Source organism: Rhipicephalus microplus, chromosome 3 (assembly GCF_043290135.1).
Source record: "Rhipicephalus microplus isolate Deutch F79 chromosome 3, USDA_Rmic, whole genome shotgun sequence".
Lineage (NCBI taxonomy): Eukaryota > Metazoa > Arthropoda > Arachnida > Ixodida > Ixodidae > Rhipicephalus > Rhipicephalus microplus.
Window position 1 is genome coordinate 156,799,288 of NC_134702.1, and position 22,770 is coordinate 156,822,057.

Genomic DNA, 22,770 nt, shown 5'->3' on the forward strand with positions numbered 1-22,770 from the left:
TTGTAATTAAGTGCGTGGGTTTCCTCCTCAATTCAAATGAATGCGTGCGTACCGCTCTTCTAGTCCGGCACTGGAAGTGGTGCGTACTGCAACGACGAACAACAACAACAACAACAACAACAACAACAACAACAACAACAACAACAACAACAACAACAACAACAACTACTACTACTACTACTACTACTACTACTACTACTACTACTACTACTACTACCACTACTACTTCTACTACTACTACTACTACTACTACTACTACTACTACTACTACTACTACTACTACTACTACTACATACATACATCGCGGACGCACGACCCACGGCTCAAGGAACTTAAGGAGTATCGGGACGGCCTTCAAGCTAAGAACACGTCACAGCTTTGAGATTCTTAAAAAGCGCTCTCTAGTAATAATAGCGAAGTTAACCTTGATTAAGTGGTGAAACCGATACTGAAACGCGTAATAAATGTGCATGATGAAACAGTTCCCTAGTTTTACACGAAAAATAACCGGACATCCCACTACTCTACAGCTGAGAATTTTCAGAAAAAGAAATCATTTCTTTCTCGAGTCAGGACTTGACCGCCACTTCACAAGCTTGAGAAATGTACGTTGACATATATGTGTGTCGGCAATGTAATATGTCACCACAATACATTACAATGATTTGTCATATTTTTATGCTTCTTAGGAACCTGCCAATTAAGCCGAGCTCGAGGTTAAGCAGCCCTTTTAAACTGACTATGCTCTAAACAAATTGTGTTGAGCATTTGTGAAAAACGCCTTAAGTGCGTAAATGTTATAAATATTGTTTCAGTGCTGGTAACTCAAGCGAATTTCGCATGAATGAAGGCACTTCTGAATAATAAAACAAATAATGCAATTACTCAATGTTGTTTAAATTTGTTCACTTTTCGGTTGTGCATGTGCACATCTTCTTTTTCAGTAAAAATTGTTCCTATTAAATTCACATAGGCACTGTCGTGTATGCATTTGGCAAGTGGACTGCTTATTTGCGTAAAGCATGTGCTTCGTAAATCAGATAGTGGATGAAATAAAACGGCTCACGTGCAATAAAAAGCAGCAAGTACAACAGTATTGAATGTAATACAAGCTATACCTCCAGCAATGCATACTTTTAACAAGCTATTGCGTAAATAAGACATGACCCTAAGAAAAGGATCGGACGGTACAAGTCCACGAGGTCACTTTCTGGGAAATCATCGAAAGCTTCGTCAATGAGTAGGAGCATAACTTCATTTATTTCATACAATACAATATTTGTAGGTGTATTTTCGTGAATGTGCCGTAAAAAGGTGGCCTTTCTGCAGATCATGCTAAGAAACTAGGTAAAAAATAAACATTGCTGATCCCTCGCTTCATCATAGAAAACAGTATAAAACAAATGGGAAACGCGTCATCACATAATCATCACGTTCATCATAGGAGTCACTACGCCGAATTGTACTCCATCTACGCTAGTAAGTGGCATGCCGCTTTTTCTCACCTCCCCACTCGCAGAACCCGTCATAATACTGAAATAATGTCGATCGAGCTTAGATTCGACTTGCAGCTTCGCGCCAGTTTTATGCTACAACAACAGTGTCTTGCGGAAGCGGCGTGCATTAACTAGTGTTCAGGACATTTGTGTCAAGCATTCCCGGTCTATACTTCCTCTGTCACGCACTTTTCAAGTAAAGCTGATGAATGTAATTACACGCATGCAAAACAGGATGTACTTCCTTGACAAGATCAAACTTTGACAAGGAATTCCATCCTAAAAAAGATCACTGCAATATTCTTCTGCACGTGCAGGAACTTGCACAAGTATAAAACCCCAACGACAAACCATTCACAGAGGAATTCAAAAGAAACGGCACTTTGGGAAGAAGTGAAGCGTCATACTTTTGGAAGGTGAGACGTTGCAAAATTTTGTGGGTAAACGGGCAGTGAAGGCCGTCACCGTCATGTCTAAGAATACGAATAGTGTTCTTGCTTTACTTTAAGAAACGTAGAAATCCCTGCGGCAAATATAGTGCAATCTTACTTCCTAAGCGCTAATAGTGCCAAAAGCAAGCGTAACTTGCTCTAGAATTGGTTTTCGCACCGATGATTACACACTGCAGTTTTCTATTTAACTAATATTATTTGTATTTGCGTCCTTATTACAATAATACATGTTACGAGATATTCTTGCTTGTCGGTCTTTATGAACCAGCTTCCCAAATTTGAATAATATGTAAGATGCTTGATAGACTGATTTATTTCGTTTTTTGTGTGTTAGAAACCAACAAGATAGGGAGAAACCAGAAACCATTGTCTTTTAGGAATCAGCACAATTTCTTGATACAGTGTGTGAATTGTCGATGTGCTCATGGTGAGTTCTGAGCGACAGCTAACAGGTCTTTCAGCTCGCTTGACGACAGTGTTTTTAAAGTCACCTTATTTTGTAATTTATGAGATTCGGAGCTTTCAATTCTACTGCGTTATACATCGAATGTGTTTTTTGAACGTTGCTCCCAAGATGTTAGTTTTATACAAGCTCTGCCCATGTTACCCTTTGTTGAAAAAACGTTCGCGCTGAAAGTACACCTGTGAATAAGAAGTTCGTAGTAGCGCAGAACTCATGCACATGGGGCACACGCTTGCTATAAAGAACTTGGCTGATCCCTCTTTTTAAGAGTCGGTATAACACCAATGTTAAACATGCATGTATTGACTGAGGTAGTTGATAGTTTATTGTGCATTGTTTCGTCACAAAGGCGAAAGAATAAATGCTACAGGAACCAATTGCAACGTCAAGCGAAGAACGGTAAGCAGCTCGAAGCTTTCAGCCCGCACATCAAGCAGAGGGCAAGCACAAAATAAGTATAGACACGACGAGCGCGGACACACAACTGTTACAGCTGGATACTTAAATCACGCTGCACTAACAGAAAAAAAGGTGCACAAAACAAACGAACAAGTAGACACAGAATGAGCGTGAACCACTGTCAAAATTATTTCTTCGTGTTGGAGCAGCGCGCGCTCCTTTCCAAAAAGCGGCTGGCGCAGCAAGCGAAGTGACCTTCGGGCTCTTTTTAACCAGCGTAACTTCAAAGCGAGCTTGTGGTGGAAGCACAGGAAGTAAAAACGCCTGAATTCAGAGATGAGAGCGCGCGCGGTGGCGTGATAACGCGTGTGAACTTCTATACGGACTGACTGTGCCATGTGGAGGCACGCACACATCGCGGTGCGCGGAGTGGCGCGATGTGTGGAGCGCACCTAACACGCAACGTTCACGCAATCTCGCTACTGATGACAAAAACGCGCTGAAGTTGCTGAGCTTTGAGGCCAACCAACGGTACATGGTGTGTATAAATGACTCTCTGTTAGCAAGTTGAGCGAAGTACGCAGTGTGGCCTAGTGGTATGCGTTGCGTGCCACTGACCGAGAGGTAGCTGTTTTAATGCCCCGCTACGGTACCATCGATTATCGTAATATCTTTTTGCAATTTGTAAATATATATATTACAACGTCATAACCAAGACAGAAATACGTCAGCGGAGCCATGGTGCATTGACTTTGCTAAAATTACCTATGGGACTCTGGCACTTTGACTGGTCAGCGACCATGCGAATGACGAGTAGTGCATGGATTTGCCTGGTCTTCTGGTCTTCATGCTTGAGGGAAGAAAACACACATGTGCCTTCGTATGTTGCACTGTTTTGGTTTTGTTTCGAACGAAAAAACTAACCATTTCGAACTTCGTGACCCCGTTTGAAAGATTACGGTGCTGAAGCGTAACTGATAAACCAATGCTGATTGTGGTTTTGTGACAAAGCAACTCCAAACCACGCAAAACCAACCGGAGCCGAAAGTACGAAAAATAGACTAATCCAAGACTGCCCGTATTTCTCATGCTGGCTGAAGCGCAATGCGTTCTCTGAGACACTAGCACTCAGAGTTCCCTTTAGTGTATTATTAGGAAACTCTACGCCGTGGTGTACCTCGGCATAAGACACTTTCCTGTTAAAAATTATAAATAAACCTGATTGTGTGCCACGAAGGTACAAGTTGTCGAAATAAAGGAGACAAATGTGTCAACAACACCATATAATTATAAAGAGCTCTCGTGCTAACATCAAAGAGCATCTCGGAAAGATATTGGAAAATGTGCATGAAACATGGAAGTGTTATACATGTTATGCAGGGCAGCATTGTGACTTCTTTATTTTTTACGCACCTGAAAAAGCAGAACGTTTTTTTTGTGGACCTGTAGCTATTATCAAAGTCAATGCCTATAGATTGACCACAAATAATATCGGGCCAAGCATTTTAGATTATATAGTGAATCGCAGATTTTCTAATTCAAAACGATGACATAATTATAACGCATTCGAACTTAGATTTCTTGACCAGTGGATTTCGTTTTTTTATTTTGGCGTCCTTGACATGCTGTGGTCGTGGCCCCGATTTGAGCAAACGTCTTCAAGATTAGCATGCCAATAACATGACCGGTAAACATAACCACGTAATACACATGCAAGACGTATACATTATGTAAACGTGGGGCATTTAGTCATTCTCTACTGAGCATTCTAGGCGATTCAGAAAGGTTCTTGTGCCTTTAACACTTTTTTTACAATATGTTCAATGGTGAGCTGTCGTAACAAAAAAAAACATTCTTTTTTTGGAAATACGTGATGTAAGCATGAAAACTGGCTTGCGTCGTATTTTTTTTTTCGCCTGCAGCACTGCAAGAAAGGAAAACATGCATATGAAATTTATGCTTCTGGGCTTGACCATTTTCGGTCTCATTGTTGCCGGTAAGTGTTTTTTTTGGCCCTAAATTTGGACGCCCTGCAAATCACAAGCAATGCCTTTGATCGTTTTTCTTGAGCATTCTGTGATGTAGGCTTATCTCGGAACTGTTGGCGCCGTAGTTACAAAATATTAACAAAATGACTGCTTGAGAGGTAACTGAAATTATTTACAGACTTTTATGTTGAGGTTGAATTCTCGTGGGAAGCTTGAACTATTATTAATTAGTAAATATGTATATCATCATAATCACCACCATCATCATCATCATCACTACGCCTACTGCAGGGCAAGGGCCTCTGCCACGATCCGCAAATCAGCCCGGCCTTGTGCTTTCTGGTGCAACGTTATACCGGCGAACTTTTTAATCTCATCACCCCACCTTACTTTCTGTCTCCCCACCGTTCGTTGGATTTTTTGAGAATTCAGTTAGTCACCCTTAATGACCAGTGGTTATCCTGCCTACGTGCTAGGTACCCGGCCCATTTCCATTTCTTCTTGATATCAACTATGATATCCTTACCCCGGTTTGTTCCCTGATCCACTCTGATCTTTTCTTAAAGTTACACGTATCATTTTTCTTTCATCGTCACCGTCAATTTAAGCTGAACCCTCTTTCTAAGCCTCCAGGTTTCGGCACCGTAGGTATGTACCGGCAGCTTCAACATTTGCATTATTGCCCCATCACACTGGTATATGGCTAAGGTGCTCGGCTGCTGACCCACAGGTCGCAGGATCGAATCTCGGCGGCGGAGGCTGCATTTTCGATGGTGGCGAAAGTGCTGTAGCCTACGCCTGTGTGCTCAGATTTGTTGTGCACAGTAAAGAAGCCGAAGTGGTCGAAATTTCCGCAGCCCTCCAGTACGGTGTTTCTCATAATAATATGATGGTTTTGGAAAGTTAAACCACAGAATCAATCAATCAGCATTTACGTTATTAATAATGGCGCATTAAGGTGAAGGGAACTCCGATACAAGCGAAAGCGTTATTGATGGATCATAAGATTCGCGCAGTCATAATTGCATGTATTTCAATAATGACAATAGGTGCATTGATGTAAATATTTGAATGAATTAATACAAGCTTCATACCCTGTTCGTTTTTTTCCCTTTCTCAGAGAGCGCTGCCATGCCGGCCAGCAACAGTGCCAACGAGGCTGAAGCCAGAAATGAACAAGCACCTGCCGAGCGTGCAGAGCAAAGCAGTGCTGAAGAGGCGCGTTACAGTGATACATGCCTGAAAACCTTATGCGGGTAGTAACCGGATGTAAGAAGATGGCACATTGAACGAACGCCTCTCGAAAACTTTTGAAGCTTTTAAAAAGAGCTTATGTGCAGTACAGTACTTCTTATTATACACTTGGGTGGAAGAACAAGACTTAAGTAATGTTTTTGACACGTTGTAGCTTCAATTAAAGTTCACTTCTTTTCCTCATTCGAAAAAGCTTTCCTTTGGCCAAATAGATATACGTAAGAACATCAGAGGCTCATCACAAATAAACAACCAAGTTACACTCGTGCGTAAAGTTTAACAAGGAGGGGGTAAATTACGCAAGGTAAGAGACTGGCAGAATCCGCGTAGCTGACCAGACCTTGTTGCTCGTGAAACCATACCATGCGTATCGTTGGGCCGACGTTTCTTGCCAGCTAATGGATGGCATCTGAAAACGCTAGCGATGGCTGACGCAGGACAGCCTTGTCCCTTATGGGCATGTAATTTAGCTAGCTTAATTAACCGATGTTACATTCTTCTTTGACTGCAGGCACGGTTTTTATAGCCGTACCAATCGTAACACGCCTTCACTTTGTATACCTTCAAGAAAATGAATGGTTGACCTAAAGTTAATTTTAGTTTCCTTCTAAAATCATCTTTGGGTTAATCATAAATTTTCTTCAAGGCATACAAATCGAAGGTGCGTTATAACTAGTACGACTATTAAAATCGTGCCTGCCGCCAAAGAAAAATCTTTGTTTAATTAAGATAAAATAGGCACCAATAAGTGACAAGGCTATCCTCAGCGATTGGCTAAAGGGGCGTCATCTGGTACAAGTGGCTTTCCAAAAACTGAGTGTTTCGTGAGGTTCTTAATTCACAAGAATCACTGTGTGCAAGTCCATAATGAGAAGAGCTGTGCGCACAGTCGCACGAGCACAGGTAGATGGATGAAGTAGGCAGAAGCTTTCGCCTGCTTCGTTTGTTTTCCAGGGTTTGTCCGAATGTTCACAAAATTATTCTTATCAAAGACATGTATCAACATGCCAGGCAAGTTATTCTAACACATTGTGTACAACACTGAACAACTGATCCACACCAATGAAGCTAGGAACAAGCGTTGTGATAAAACAATGTAACCAGCAATAAGAATATGCAGTGATGCACGCAATGACCATCCGCGAAGACAAAGAAAGAGAGTAAAACTGTGATGATGTTGGCAATAGCGGGCCTATGCACTCACCTTCGTCACATTTTGCTGGTGTGACACGAATCACGCTTGATGTGCCTTTTGTCTTTAGGATAGTGATGTAGACGCTTTGATCAAAGTAGCATAATGTTATTAACCAGAGGTGCAGCCATGCATTCTAAAAGGCCGTGATTTGACCCTAGAAACAAGGCGATGCCTTCTGTACCGGAGTCATTGGCTCCAAACTCGTTACCAAGAAATCTTTTTCGTTTAGAATGTACTCTGGTCGTCAGTTGGCCTAACTATAGTTTTTTCTTCGAGGCGAAGTTATCAAAGTTGGCGACGGTGTTTCAGGGCGAAGCGCGCACAGATAACACCGGCTTTTCAGAGCGAGCGTGCTTTGGCTTTGTGGTGCACCAGTGTGGCAGCAAATATCGGCGAGAAATTAGGAAGAGGCTTAGAAGAATTGCAAGTGGAAACGACGTCTTGACCTCCAGGCTACAATGACACACAGCAGCAATTTTTGTGACTGGCAATGAAGTTTCATCTTGTGGCAGGGACTATATTGGCGGGGTGCTTCGATTGATTTGACACAACGCAGTATTTATATAGCGGCTGCCATGCTGCGCTGCTAGTTGCAATATATGATACCCTTTTGGAAGTGAAAGCATATAATTGCCGGGAATGAAATTCGAACAGAATGAAGGTATCAATTCCGCAACAGTGATCTATATAAACTACTGACCTGATAAATTATGTTGAAAAATAAACCTGTTCACAGAAGACTGCGTTATATACCGCATTGCGAATAGTGTGATATGAGCCGGGTTCGTGAATGGATTAAATAAGCTCTAACAAAGCACATTCAAGCACATGCGCGTCCGGGGTAGCAATACAACACTGCTCTCTTATCATCCTAATAATCCTAACGTAGAACCTGTGTCCTGTTACAAATATCTAGGCGTACTCATCTCTTTTGATCATTCTTGGAAAATGCATGTAAGTCATATACTCAAGGCCGATGATCGCACGCTGGGCTCTTCATGCCATAATTTTTCCTTTTCTTCTAGCCCTGTAAAATTACTTTTTTAAAAATAATAACTTCATTTCAAAATCAAATATGCTGCATCTGTGTGGTATAGCAATCAATAAACGCTCATTTATCAGCTCGAATCCATCCAAAGCCTGGCTGTTCGTTTAATTCTTTCTGACTACCATAACACCTCCGGCGTCACTTCCGTGAAAACAACTTTATCATTACCTCTGCTTTCACAGCATAGAAAATACCTCGCCTCTGCCTGTTCCACAAGGTGCAATACGACAATCCAATTCTAAAGAATAAATTCATAACCCTTTCTTCTTATGTATCAGTCCCCGCTGACCATCGTCATAAGGTTGATATTGCCACAAGCAACACCAACGATTCTTAAAATTGATTTGTCCCCCGTTTATTCGCCTTCTCTGATCTGTCGCCGGGATTACTGATAGCTATCACTTTAAGGCTGCTGTGACTAGCCGCTCGTTGTCGCATTAGTATAATTTTTGCAGGATTATGGTCACCCCTTTCGCCTTCCTTTTCTTGAACATGCCTATATCTCAGCATACGCTGGTGCATCGATGCAGTCTTTGGCTCAGAGACATGTGCTTGTGAATGAGTGTTATTTCGTTTGCGTCGATTCTTTGTTGTAATAGACTATGATAGGTTTTGCATTTCTTGATGAAGTGTCTTTTTTGTTATCTTGCTGCGCGGTGTTTAATGTTGCTTTTTTCGTTCTATCTATCAGTACCCTGAGGGTATCGAAATAAACTTTAGGGACCCTACAGGTTCGCCTTTTAGAGTTGAACGCGATAGGAACCTTCCGTTCGAAGTGCCGACTGCAAATTTAACAGTAAGCCCACGAAATCTTTTAGAACTTGCTATGCACCCACTACGTGGCCTTAAGAAAACATGCTCCGTAGCATGTGTACCTTTTCTAGTGGTTTACAGGCTTTAAACTACGAAGTCTATATGCTAATCACATATTCTGACGCCCGATTGCAATGGGCGCTTGTATTACGCATTATTTCTGCAATACTTGATGCTGTATTGTGAAGCATGTATACAGAACGCGTGTGTTTCTAAAGGACGTGCCACGTTCACTGCATTTCAAAGCAGAGGAAGTTATTTTTATTGAGTTCACAAGCACACTCGTGGCTGTCTGGTGACTGCCACGTGTCTGTTTGTGAACACATATCTATGTTAGCATTGAAATGCTTAAGCAGTAGTTGTGCGATTCTTGTCGCTTAGCCAGTGCATCACTACGTGAATGTTATAATTCTAAATACTCATTATAACAAATACCACGAAGACCCGTGGTCGTGTGGTAGAACACCCACTTGCTATACAAACACCCCGGTTTTGATCTTCACACGGACACGATTGACCCGACTTTAATACGCACTCTGACCCAAAATTTTTTATTCATTTATTTTGCAACGTTCTCAATTTTTCGGTCACAGTAACGATGATAATTTTCTGCTTACAACCAACGACACTGACGCCGACACCGACATCGATGCCTGAATCCACGTGAAAAGACTTTTTTAATGCTAACGCGTTATATGTGACATCATTGCTTGGCGCCGAAAGTACCTACAAGGTATCGAGAAATTCCAAAAACAGGGCAGATCAAGATCATTCTTTGCACAACTTTATACCTCAGCTCATTTAGGGAGCCATAATCCAAACCTTTATGCTGGCATTGAAAATTCGTAAACACAATAGACAGTACTAACACTAGATTAAAGGTTCAAAAAAAAAAGACAGCTTAAAGAGATACTGAACAAAAACTTTGACATGGTCTAAATTGCACAGATTTGGGTGCACGTCAAAGAGCACCATGTGGTCAAAATGTCTGTAGGCCTCTACTACGGCGCCTTTCATAATCTAATGGTGGTATTGGGACGTTAAACCCCACATATAAATCAATGGTTTACATTGACAAACTGCATTCTGAGAACTATAATGTCTTAAGCTTCACTGTGATAGGTTCATTATTACCGGAAAAAAATGAACGTTCATGTCTTATTTACAAAGTTGGCACCGAAATTTCCGCTCGTGATGTGAAAAATTTTGAATTACATTTTTCCATATTTTCGCGACATTGGCTGAATAAAAATTTTTGAAACTTCGTATGCTAAGTCAAGGGCACCCACAAAATTCAATGTATAGTCCTGGTCAAAAGTTTTCAAGTCATGCTCACCATATATACCTAGGATAGTGTAGCCTGGGAACTTTGCCTTCCCCCTTTTTTGTACTTCATTTTTATCAAATAAAAGCTATGTAGGACCCAGTAGACACCTTAAGAATTTATTACGTCATAGAGTTTGGTGCGGGTATCTTCCAGCGGCGTTTCCACTTGCATCATCTCCACCCAAGCGTCATGTTACGGGAAATGTGGTGTTTTCAGAATTGTGAAAGCGTCCTTTATTAATACGTGAAAACTAATTTTTGGCCTTTAGTGTCACTTTAAAAAGACAACAATCAACTTGTGAGAGGTCTCGTGAGCTTTGGATCACTAAAAAGGTGTGTTGTAGTCGCAGGACGTGGTGTGAGCTGAAGTGCTGGAATCTTTCTGCAAGGTCAATACACACAGCATCATGGACAGCATAGACACTCTATAGCTGCGGCCCATGATCAAAAAGTGCGTTGTATGCTCTTCTATGCCCCACTGCGAGTTAAATACAGTTGAACTTGTTTACAGATAGGTGAAGGGGGGAATCGCAAGCTATATAAGGGTTTAACTTCGGCTGAAACCGAGAAGCTACTGCCGGATGCACTGGAATCTTGTAAGCCAGGAAAACTGCCAAAAACTGCCGTTACTGTGTAGAGGAAATGAACACTGAAGTGTTAACGATGGAGACATGAAGACATGATTGTCAACGATAAATGAAAGCGATTCGTGGAATTTATTCTTCGATGAGTTGGGTGCTGATTTCAGTGATGGGTATTTAAGTTGCACTGAAAAACTTGTTCAACTTTGCAGGAATATCTAACCTTTAGAGGGCGGCTTCGTTCACGAGAGTCAAGTGGTTTAGCTAGAACATCGGCACTTCTCTATCATGCCTGTTTACGCTGCATGACCAAAGGATCACTCCCATAAACGCATCTCCAAAGTTCTCGTTTTTTTTAACTACAAAAGCCGACCTCATGTTTTAGTATTGGCGTATTGCATGCGGTCCGCATTCGTGTATGCCAAGAGATCTCCAACACTCAATGGACTACTGTTCTGGCCGCTGCTCGAACCTATAGCATAACCATTTTCTCGACATAGAAAAAGACGTCTGAAGAGGGGTTATATAAATTATTCTGAACTTTTCCTTGTGTGTAATACATTTCTCAGTCTATAACATGGAGCGGTGCTAAAGTTGGTCCCACACTACTTTCGATGAAAATTGCACCCACTGCTCTGCGGGCGGCACTGTGCTATCAACGATATGTCCAGTGTTTTAGGAGAAGCCAGAATTGAGTGAACCTAAATGGTGCCGGTGAAGACGAGAGCTTCAAACGAATGTGTGTTGCTACTGGCCTGGTTGGAGCAGTACAGTAACAAGCCGATCAAATAAAAATGTGCCAGGGTAGCCATGCATCAACGAGGCAAAGAGAGAATGCTCAATATTTTTGACAATATGACTAGTTGGTCAAGCATCGCTTCGAGCTCGGCGGGTTCTGGTGTGTTCAAAATGAACATGGTACGCATAAAATCCACGTTTAAGTGCTGCTCCGATTGCGCCCTGCGTTATGTTAACGGGAAAACAAGATTAGCAATTGATGGCATGGAACAAAACAAAGAAAAAGTGTTATAAACATATGTATTGAACCTATGCGCTCCAAGCTTAGTTGTCATGTATCTAGATGACCCGTCAGATAAATCGGCCAAGAAATAGGACGGGGTTATGTACCTCGTTCTCTTTTTGTTTTTGGGACCACTCGCGTAGCTTCCACAGCATTGCGCCTTATGTACTAAACGGAGTATAGATAAAAATGAGGCCTCGAACTAGGAGCAAAATGAATAGTCATTCAAATGTATAGTTTAGATTTTAACCTACCTAGAGGCAAATCTACGCATTCGAATGTAGAATAAAACATCATTTGGAAGTGATGTGCCGCTGTGACAGTGCAGTGCGTTCGTGACAAGCAATCATGACCTGTACTTGCCGTGTCACGCTGCATCCATCCAAACGAGCGGAGTACAATTACAACCGCGCACTACATGATAGACTTCAATCAAGAGATCAATTTCGGACAAGGTATCGCTTCCTAGAAAAAAAAAGACATTGCGATTTTGTGCGCACGTGGATGAACTTTCAAAATGTATAAAAACCGAGCAACTGCTCACAGAAATTGAAGGACTATATGAAATAAGCCAAGGGGCAGTGTTCTTGTGAGGTGAGATGCTACCCACTTCTCAACTTAAAGTGGTCGCGGCAGCTGTCCATTGCATGGCTAAAGGAATAAGTAGGGCTCTTGACTCGCATGAACTAACCAAGAAAGGCTCTAGCATGTAGCATTATGCAACTTGGTAAGAACGCTTAATGCGAGAGGCCAAAACTATTAGCACGAGGTATCAATATACACTATGAAGAAACAATTAAATGTAGCTAGATATACACTACGTTGGGGTCAATATTATAATTTTCTAGTATTAGATGTTTTTGCATATCAAGCACCACGCGTTAACCTCCTCAGTTCGCAAGATTCAGCTGATCACACGCGCCGCACGAATGAAGCGTTGTGAAGGCGACTGCGTCGCAATTTTGTTATTGAGCAAAACGTTATAAATGACGCTAAAAACGTGTGCAAATTCTATACGCACACACGCATGTTAAAGAGTCGCATATGCACAGCTGACCAGTTGTTTACACTTGCGTAAAGACGGCAACTTGAACATGGGCATCACCAACACCGGAAGTGGTAAACTGACATGCAGATCGTACTTGGCAGTTCTGAAGGTGGATATTTGCATGCTTCACGAAACCGTGTTCAAGTGTGGAAGGCGTTGAATACAGTTCTTCACAAAGGTACTCCGCCGTGATACGTGAGCACCAGCCGCAGGAGAGAACTTTATCAGATAAGTTCATTATCGCGATGACGAAGGGTCTACGTGTGATGAAGTAGGAGGTATAGAACAACTGTTTGAAATCGTAGAAGGCTCTTAACAATCAATGATGTCTCCTGTTGTAAATGTGGGGACGACAGCTAGTTATGCTCTGACTACGTCGTAACTGTTATTTATGTATTGTGAGAACCAGGCCTTGTTTGATTTGCATGAAGCAATGTTGAATTTGACGAAAATGATTAGAGGCATGAACTTCTCAGTGAAGTTATTGTAAGAGGAGTAAAACAGCATTACTGCGTAAAGGCACTTGTCCGTATTTCCATCAACGAGGCAATCGTGTACAGCAGAGCTGGCTGTGATCCTGTGGGGTTTGTAGACACTCAGGCAAATTAAAGACGAGCGTTCACCTATATTGCTTACATGCATCTTGTCCTCTTTGGACAAGGCATTCATGTGTACATGCCCCGTGCTGTAGTGAGTTACGTTGTCGCATGTGAGATGACACAAATCATCATCCGCAGTGTGAAGGCAAGCGTGTTATGGCAGTCGGCGTCCACCTCATGCCGCCAGGGCACTTAGCAGTGCCAGGCTTCACAAAATGGTACTCAGGTATTCTGACGTCATCCATGGTCAGCATGAGCCTATCATCTATAGCCTAGTAAAAAATGAAGAAAACACTGCATTATTCTGGCGGAACACGCGCAAGTGTGGATGGATGCCTAGAGTCTTCAAGATGTGTTATATTTTTTAGTTTCCTCCTTTGCGTTTATATGTGAATGTTCGCGGTTAATGCCTTCACTGAAACTGTGAGTCTCCCGTGATGGCCTGCCTACATAACATGAAGTATGGCCATACACAAATGAGATAAAATACTTCATGGTCTACGCAACTGCATTTTGCGTTGTTCCTGATTTAGCCGTTTGCAACACTCTCTAAATAATGAGTCGAACTACTGAATCATATACTTCATACATTAACCACCGCTGTGCTAATTTCGGTATATAACAATCGTTCAGACGACCAGAAGGGCACACAGCCAGACATATATATATATATATATATATATATATATATATATATATATATATATATATATATATATATATATATATATATATATATATATATATATATATATATATATAAAGAAACAACAAAAGTACCCTAAAGGTTTGCAAAGAATTGCTTAACATTTAAGATGCATTTGTTTCGTGTGGCATTTCTCGCTTGTAGGTGGTTAGTAATTTCTTCGCATTGCCGTTGTTAGATTGTTATTAGGTTTGACTAGTGATATACGTCTACGTCGCATGCGAAATCAGCACCATTCCTCGAGCTTTGTTATTTCACAGGTCTCTGTTGAAGCCTCGACATTTCATTAATTGCATAACGCGAAAGAGACGTAAGAAGCTGGTTGTGTTGGACAAAAGCTGTCACTTCAGAAACGCGAAATTAAGATTGAATTGAAATGGAAGTGATGCGTCAGATCCTGAAAACAAATTAATGCCATTGCAGCTTATCGAACTCTGTTTTGGAGCATACCAACGTGTGAACTTGGAATCCATTGAACCTAGATGAAACACACCAGCACCTGTTCTATTCACTGAGAACGGAAAAAATGCATTCACCACACATGGGGTGTTATTATTGCATTGTGTATGAAGACGATGAACTTTATTAGCAAAGTATAATGAAACATCCTTGTTTTTCCAACCGTCCATTTCATTAAAAGGGTGATTGGCTAACAAGCCGCTTCAATTACAAGAGAGGTAACTGAACTCTTTTCCTACAAGTGCAAAAGTTTGTGCGTGTATAAAACGCTGGTCTGCTTGATGGTCTGCTGAGCACTGGCGAGTGAACTTGACGGCAAAAGAACAATAATTGGTGAAAAGGTAAGATGGCTGGCGCATTTCTGCAAAACAAAACGTACGAGGTTTGTATTTCCTCTGCAGGGTCCAAGTTGTACTTAAAATGAATGTTGAGTATCCAGAGGACAACTGAAGAAAATAATTAAAATATTTTGAGAAGGTCCCAACCTTGCAGGAGGATTGTTATTTTGTTAGTGGAATGAGTAGCATGGTAACAAGAAAAAAAAACAGCCTGAGGAGTCAGGGACAGAAAAATTCACACATGAGCGCTGTGCTTGTGCTAATTCTCCTTCTTCCCCTGTCTTCTTGTGCGGTCGTTTTTCGCTACAGTGCTCAAAAGAGGAATATAACGAACACCTTCTCTCTGAATTTCTGCGATAACACGATTGTCATTACAGTAATGCAATGAAAAAACAATATTGCCGAACATAACTCCAAGTGGAGTGCCTAGACACTCTGACCAAATGCCTATCGAAAAATATTGAATGACATTCGTGTTTCATATAGGGCGTCGCAGGGAACTTCCTCTTATGATTTAAAAACGAAAGGTAGTAAAGGGCAGTTGAGCGAAAACAAAGATTTATGCGTTGTTGTCATGTGACTTTCCCAAGAGTGTATTCATCCCACCACTTGATTATTGATTAAATGTGATCATGTAGAAAAAAAAATAGCATTCGTTAAAAAGCGAAGTGCACCTGTTAAGTTTTCGTGGTGATTCGAACGTGACTGGTCTATATTTTTGAGCGCAGCACATACTAAGCGATGATTTTTTTACTGAGTTTAAATAAATCTCGCGAAATAGAACAGTAGATCATGTGAGTGTGGGCAAGCACCGTCGTAAAGTGGCGCCGTCAAACATGCTCTCAAGCTTAAGAACAGTGGCTGTCTCGTTCTCTCTTTTCATTTTTGTTTCTCTATGTTTTCTCAATGTTGCTTTAAAATATTATCATCAATGCCCGCAGAAAACAAACAATCATATATACACGCTTGCCATAAAAAAAGATCATTCAGCCCTCAACGATTGTGCTGCAATTTTCAAGGTTTGTTGCTACCAAACAGATAAACGCTCCGATTTCTTGTATCCATAATGCAGTGCTTACACAGCTTAGCTTCGGGGGAAAATATTTTAATATTATCTGAAGTATACCCAAAAAACTCGTCAATGCGGGAATTCAGATAATTTGGACGTGTTATTCTGTTCCGACATGGACATGCATTGTTAATTAGTACCAAAGTGGTCAACGCGATCTATTTCTCTGCGACCTGGTTTAATAGAACGAATCTGAGACCACGCCGTGCACGAAGCACCTGAAAGTGAGACGCAAAGGGATGACAATAGCGTTCACAAACTACCAAAGAGGCCGCTGGCCTTCAGAAAGGCGTTCGTCGCCGTACACAATCATTGGAGAGTCACGTTGTTGGCGACCAAGGCTTCAGAAACTTAGTTTGGGTTAAATGACAATAATTAACTGAAGTCTTTGAAACGGAGCTATGCCACTCAACAAATGCACAACTCCGAAGCTGCTAAACACCAAAAAGCCTTTTATAAGCTGTCCCACATCAATTTACACAAAGAATCAACAGTAATACTGTTATTACAAGTTTATCATTCATGTTGTGTTGACTGCTATTGCGGAGGGATCAACAATGTTGTTTTTTTCCTTGTTAGATAATCCCTCCACAAAGGCATCGTCGTAGTAAAAACCATGGCCAGCAGATCCGCCTTACTGGTTCTAGCAATCGCTCTTCTTCTTCTGTGTGGTAAGTAGGTACAATAATGATTGACTACGCTATAAAACAGCTGCGTTCTTTTTGAGGTGTGGTAAGCTTGCTCTACTGGAATGCTTACAATGAGAGCTGAACCACTGCAGCTTCAATTCAAATTATTTGATGTACAAGGTGAACAGAATTTTTTATTTCTAATGGGACAACTTTGAAGAGCCTAGGTCGGAAAAAATTCTCTGCCGTAGCGTGGGAGCGAAAAACTGTGATGGATGCAAATAATAACATTGATGTCTGCAATGTGTAACCAAACCCATGCCTTCCGCGTGGCAGTCAATTGTTCTACCACAGCTGTGCAAATAAACCTCACGCTAGCGTCAATTGTTACGAGACATTGCGCTAAGACACGTTAACACACCATGCAGAAGCGTACAATGGTAAGAAATGTTGGGCCACGAGAATTGGGCATGAATTGGGCGATTGAAAACCCTATCCACTTATCTATTAGGAAGTGCTCAGGCATAAATAATCCGGAGAAGCTCCAACGGAGAGTGCCTAGTAGGTGCTTCTACAGCCTCGCAGGAACGTAGTGGACGCCTCGCAACGGTGTTTATGCGTTTTAGGAAAGTGTTATACGCAAAATATTACTCACATTATGCGTTTTAGGAAAGTGTTATACGCAAAATATTACTTGTGCAGATGTTCACCTCTAGCGTCTCTGTTTGAGGAGTCCGCTGAGAAGCGGAACGTAAGCTGGTTCATGGCAGGCTTTCGCGTTATTTCTGGCATAGCTCATGCGTTCCCAATAATTTTTGATTTCATTAAGTATGCCAGGATTGTTGGATGATTGCTCTCGTGAAAAACTGAAGGAAGCTTAAAAAACATCGAATTATCGCATAGCGGGTCCTATATCTATAATGAGAATGAAGTGCAGGGGAAAATGAAATTAGGGACACGAATGCCTTCATTGGTTGACTGATTTCGGTGAGTCATAGCTCGCGTAGGCCATTCCTATGCCATATCTAGCTATGCCTTTCAATCAATTTCCCCTTATTTAGTCGGCAGTATCTGCTTGTTATAGGTATGGAAAAACAAAAAATAAATGGGGTGCAGCCATTCTTTAATGTGCTTTCCTGTTATCATTTTGTGAATGGAACACGCGACAAAATACCTGTCAGATGGATTCTTATACTGCTTAACTCCACTGATCTGTTCAATCTAAATCACGTGTTTCTTAAATTGGAACATTTCAAATAAATATTTGTTAGACAAGTCTTCATGAATCCAATATGTGCCTCTGAAGTTTACTTTTAAACTCCAAGTTACTACCCCTTACAGAAATGCTGAAATGAATGTGTAATGATTTTAATATAAAGATGACCTACCAACGCTTATTTCGTAACACAATTGGTAGGCGCTACCACAATATTTCTCTGCGTATTTTATTGTAGTCATGGTCACATCTCAATTTACAGCCGATATAAAGGTGCTTTCCGTAGATTATACGAAACTCATTAGTTACTCTTCCATAGATATCTTGTATACTACGACCTATATTACTTTGTCAACTAAAGTCATTCATCACTTGCGCACTAATGTGACGCACACCGGTAGTGGTCGTTCCTGCAAGGACGCGCAGCTGTTACCCTGTTTGATTCCCATAGATAGCTTGCACAGTATTGGATATCCAACCTCTTTGCCTGAACCTTTCTTTGAGCCATTTTTTTCACAGACATTACTAATTAAACAAAATTGCACAGGTTATTGTGTACCAATGGAAAAAGCAGTGAGAACAAGCTGATAGCTGCCTACTTAATGTTGTGCTATCGCTAGTGTCATTCTGCATTGTTATATCAGTTTCAATGCAGTGCATTCGCACAAGTTGAATTTTGCACGTTAAAGAAATTTCACATACAATCAGGAAAATCAGGTACAGGTACCTGATGGTAAGTATCAGGTAAGTACAAGTATCTGATGTAGCAGTGACGGCACTGACATAGCCACGCTCTGACATAGCCGCGCTCTGACATAGCCACGCTCTGCCACGCTCAGCCAGATGTGACCGATCCAGCCATACACAACCCAGTCCCCTCGCCCTTTCCTTCTCTCTCCCATAAGCTAGCCTTCGTGGTTGCTTTGCGGTTATGTGGAAGAGAATTCATGATGTGGTGGCACACGATTGAAGTTAGTATTTTTTTGTTAAGTTGTGTATGGATCTGTGGGGTGGCATCCTGCATTCCTCCTGTTCATAATGTTGGTGGTCGTGCCGGATCTGTAAGAAGAGTTTTAAGATAGCGCGCCGCTAGTCATGGTGCTATGCTACCAACCAATGGGGACGCATCATTGCGATGCTGCTGCAGCACTAGCGCTTTGAGGTGGCGGTAGTATTGCTGTGAGCCAGAAAGAAGGAGCATGAAAGAACAAATCTGACAGATTTTAAGATTGGGGAAGGGCACAGATCTATTCAATCTCCGTGGGAAAGCGTTCGGACGCACGTATGGCTGTGTTCCAATTCTTAGAAAGCACGTAGGCAGTCTACGAAGACTGCTTAGAAGACAGCATCAAGCTCATGATGTCTAAGAAATGGAACACATTTAGACGGCTTTTGCGCGACAATGCGCAACCTCGCGTCGAGAAGAAAAAGCTAAAGCAACCAAGAGTAACAGTTGTATTTTCTGGCTTATTTCATGTTGAAATAAAAAAATAAACGTTATTCACATTGAGCGTCTGGGAAAGCATTAGCTTGTGTGCAGACGACCATTCTGGCGAGATCCAATCTATCTGAGCGATTTGCTGAGCCAGCGTCTTGTTTAGACAGCAAAGTAGCCTGTATTATATTTGTCTACGATGTGGTCTTTTTGGAGCTGTCTACTTAGCCGGCTACGTGAGAATTAGAATGGGACTTAAGATTGCCGCCGTCCGTTTAGCTGTCTATTTAGCCGTCTACGGTGAGTATTTAAACAGAGCCTATGATGCAAGCAGCCGTGACTAAGGTTGCGCGACGGCTTCCCGTTGAAGAGTGCGCGCCTGCACTGTCATTGAATGAACCTATAGTGGCGTTGGCATGGCTTATGAATTTCTAACTCTGGAAATTATATAGTTGATTTGTTAGTGGCATAGGTGCCAGCTATCGTAAAGGAACTTTTGTCGCATGCAGATTGCTTCCTCACTTGACCAAAAATTATTACCTTTCAACGGAAACAGCATTGAACATAAAATTGTTTCATTAATTCTCAGAATCCTAAAAAAACTGTTTTATAATAACTAATGTCAGTCGGAATAGCTCGTTCCGAGCCGATGTTCAAACTTGATATGTAATTATTTTTTTTGTCCACCACCGTCTTTAGGAGGAAAAGCAGTTATGAGGAAGCCATACGACTCTGAAACCGCAGCCAGGGCCCTCTTCGACGCATCAGAGCGTTCCGGCAGTGCAGCCCACGAAGAACAAGGTCGGGTGGGCAGCAACTGCGTCGCCACGCTCTGCGGCCAGCCGATGGGGTGAAAAGTCGACGCTTCTTGGGGCACCTCGCTGAAGGCAGCGGGCAAGAGTGTTGGTGGAGGGACGTGGCTCTCTAATAAAGGATGAGTTATGGAAAGGGCGTTTTGATTAGTAAGTCTGTACTTCTTCCTGTTAGGCCTAGACAAGCATTCTTCCTCATCGCTTGCTGAACATTCATAGTAGTTGCAATTTTGTCCACATTTGGCGCTTGCACAGTTCAGCCCCATCACCATCATCATCATCAGTCAGGTTGTCTAAATTCTTCGTAGCGCGAGCACCTCCGTTCTTTTATTATCGGCAAGCTACAACGCCCGAGGCTGAGCAGTTTCGCGTGGCTTATCGAGAGCCATGCAGCGCAGGCCTGAGGAGTCGAGACGTCACACGGCGCATAACGACGTGCCGGAGAAGGCATGGAAGCCCCTGGAGGGAACGGTCGCTAGTCGACTGGTGCTTAAGACGCGTCAGCTGGTTCGATAATTTGTTCGTCTGTCCGTGCATTCGTCTGTCCGTTTATTCGCATATCTGTTCGTACATACATTCATAGCTCACGATACGTACATCTGGCATAGCCGAGCGAAGCCCGTGGTAATCTCTTTTTCTATTATTTTTCCAGGAACTTCTATGCTTCTTACACCACCACCTTGTTATGAATTCTCAACTTCATGTGCTTGCCGTGGGGCCCACTTTCTTTAAATCATCCATAAAAGACCACTCCTTTTTTATTTAGGTTTAAATGGTTTTCGAAATTATTCTTATTATGACGCCAAAATGCAAGATGTTTAGGTGGGCAGAAAATAAACATGAAACTGTGATTTAATGATCAGAGCTAGTCGTGCTAGAACTTTCCAAAGTTGGAGGGCAGTTGGAGGGCAATGAAAGCCTGCGCTTTTATCTCTAAAATAAAGCGGCCCTTTTTATCCCTTAGGACAACTAAAATCAGGCATGTATCTTTTCGCATGCAACAGTTCTGTATGTTTATGTAAAGGGCACCAGATTTACTGCTTTAGTCATTCACGGAGTATTGTATGCTCATGATACATACCATGCGGAAGTGATACCAATAGTCGATTACAAGCACTAAAAGCAGAAAAAGTTGCAACATATAATCAGATCCAATATACACGCACACGTACACACACACGGCTTTACCTAAGTCCTTATACATGCGGGCGTACATCCGCCAGTTTGCAATGAAAGAATGAAACGAAAGTGATGTGAAATCACCATAAGCACATAAATATCCATATCCGCAAATACATACGTGCACACATATATTGCATGAACCCGACATTGCGATCTTCTGGTTATGGTGCTCAGCTGCTGAACCTGATTCCGGCGTGCTGTCGATTGAGGTAAGTATGCTCAATGCCCGTATTTTTAGGTTCATGCACACGTCAAAAAACCCGAAGTTGTCACAACTTCCGGAGGCCTCTTCAGCGGCTCGTCCTATAACGATATCGTGGTTTTGGGACGTTAAAGCCCATCAATTGCTATAACCATTATAATATATTGCTATATATTATATTATGTGACACAGAAATAAGGGCAGTAATACGCTAAAACATGGATTATCAGTGGTTTGCTACAACCATACAAAAATTTCTATGAGGAGGAGAGATCTAAAACAAAAGTATTTTACAATATGACCTAGCTGAGTCACCTGAGCGATTGTTTTGTTGTGAAGATTGTAACGCACAGTTCAATGAACACTTTTTAATAAGCTAACGTAGGCAGGGCGAACTTGTGCCCGAGAATAATGACACAGCTAGAACAAAATCTAGTTGTTCCGAGGATTCACTTCTGCCTCCTCTTTCACGTTCTCCTTTTTTCCAACATGGTTCGCGCGCAGCTAGGCCCTGCAAGCTCGTGCATCGCAAACCATCTGGAGGGCACAAATATCGGCTAGCGTGCTCAACTTGAAGTCACATAGTGTCATTGCCCCCTTTCCAGAGTGCATCGTCCCGATGCTTGTGTTGAACTGGTTGCATGGCAGTCATTCGCAAACCATAGTCGTGGATGTCGTTAACGTAAAAAAACGTTGTGTCCTCGGCGTTTCATTGCCTGTCGTGATACGGTTTCATCCTGACGACATGCACAGTTTCCATGCGATGCCACCACTGGTATGAAATATCCTGTCCCTCTGCCATAACTTCGTAGTTGAGCGAGCCGACGGGGTGGAGCACTCTGTAGGGACCGATATAGTGGCGAAGCAGTTTTTCTGACAGGCCACGTATTCGTACAGAAATCAACACCCATACTCTGTCTTCTGGTGCGTACTGGACGTCCCTTTCTCGCAGAATGTATCGGGGCGTGTCGGTTTTCTGCTGTTGGAGAATGCGATATCGTGCCAGCTTTCTGGCGTCTTCTGCTCTTTGTAAGTAGTC

The 22,770-nt window shown here is 42.0% G+C and overlaps 1 long non-coding RNA gene across 1 annotated transcript; it reads left to right on the top strand.

Annotated features, from left to right (window-relative positions):
* The first annotated feature begins 16,826 nt into the window (after positions 1-16,826).
* On the top strand, positions 16,827-20,486 carry LOC142803405 (uncharacterized). Its single transcript, XR_012894099.1, has 2 exons — positions 16,827-16,926; positions 20,235-20,486. It is a non-coding gene; the product is annotated as an uncharacterized LOC142803405 (long non-coding RNA).
* Positions 20,487-22,770: the final 2,284 nt, after the last annotated feature.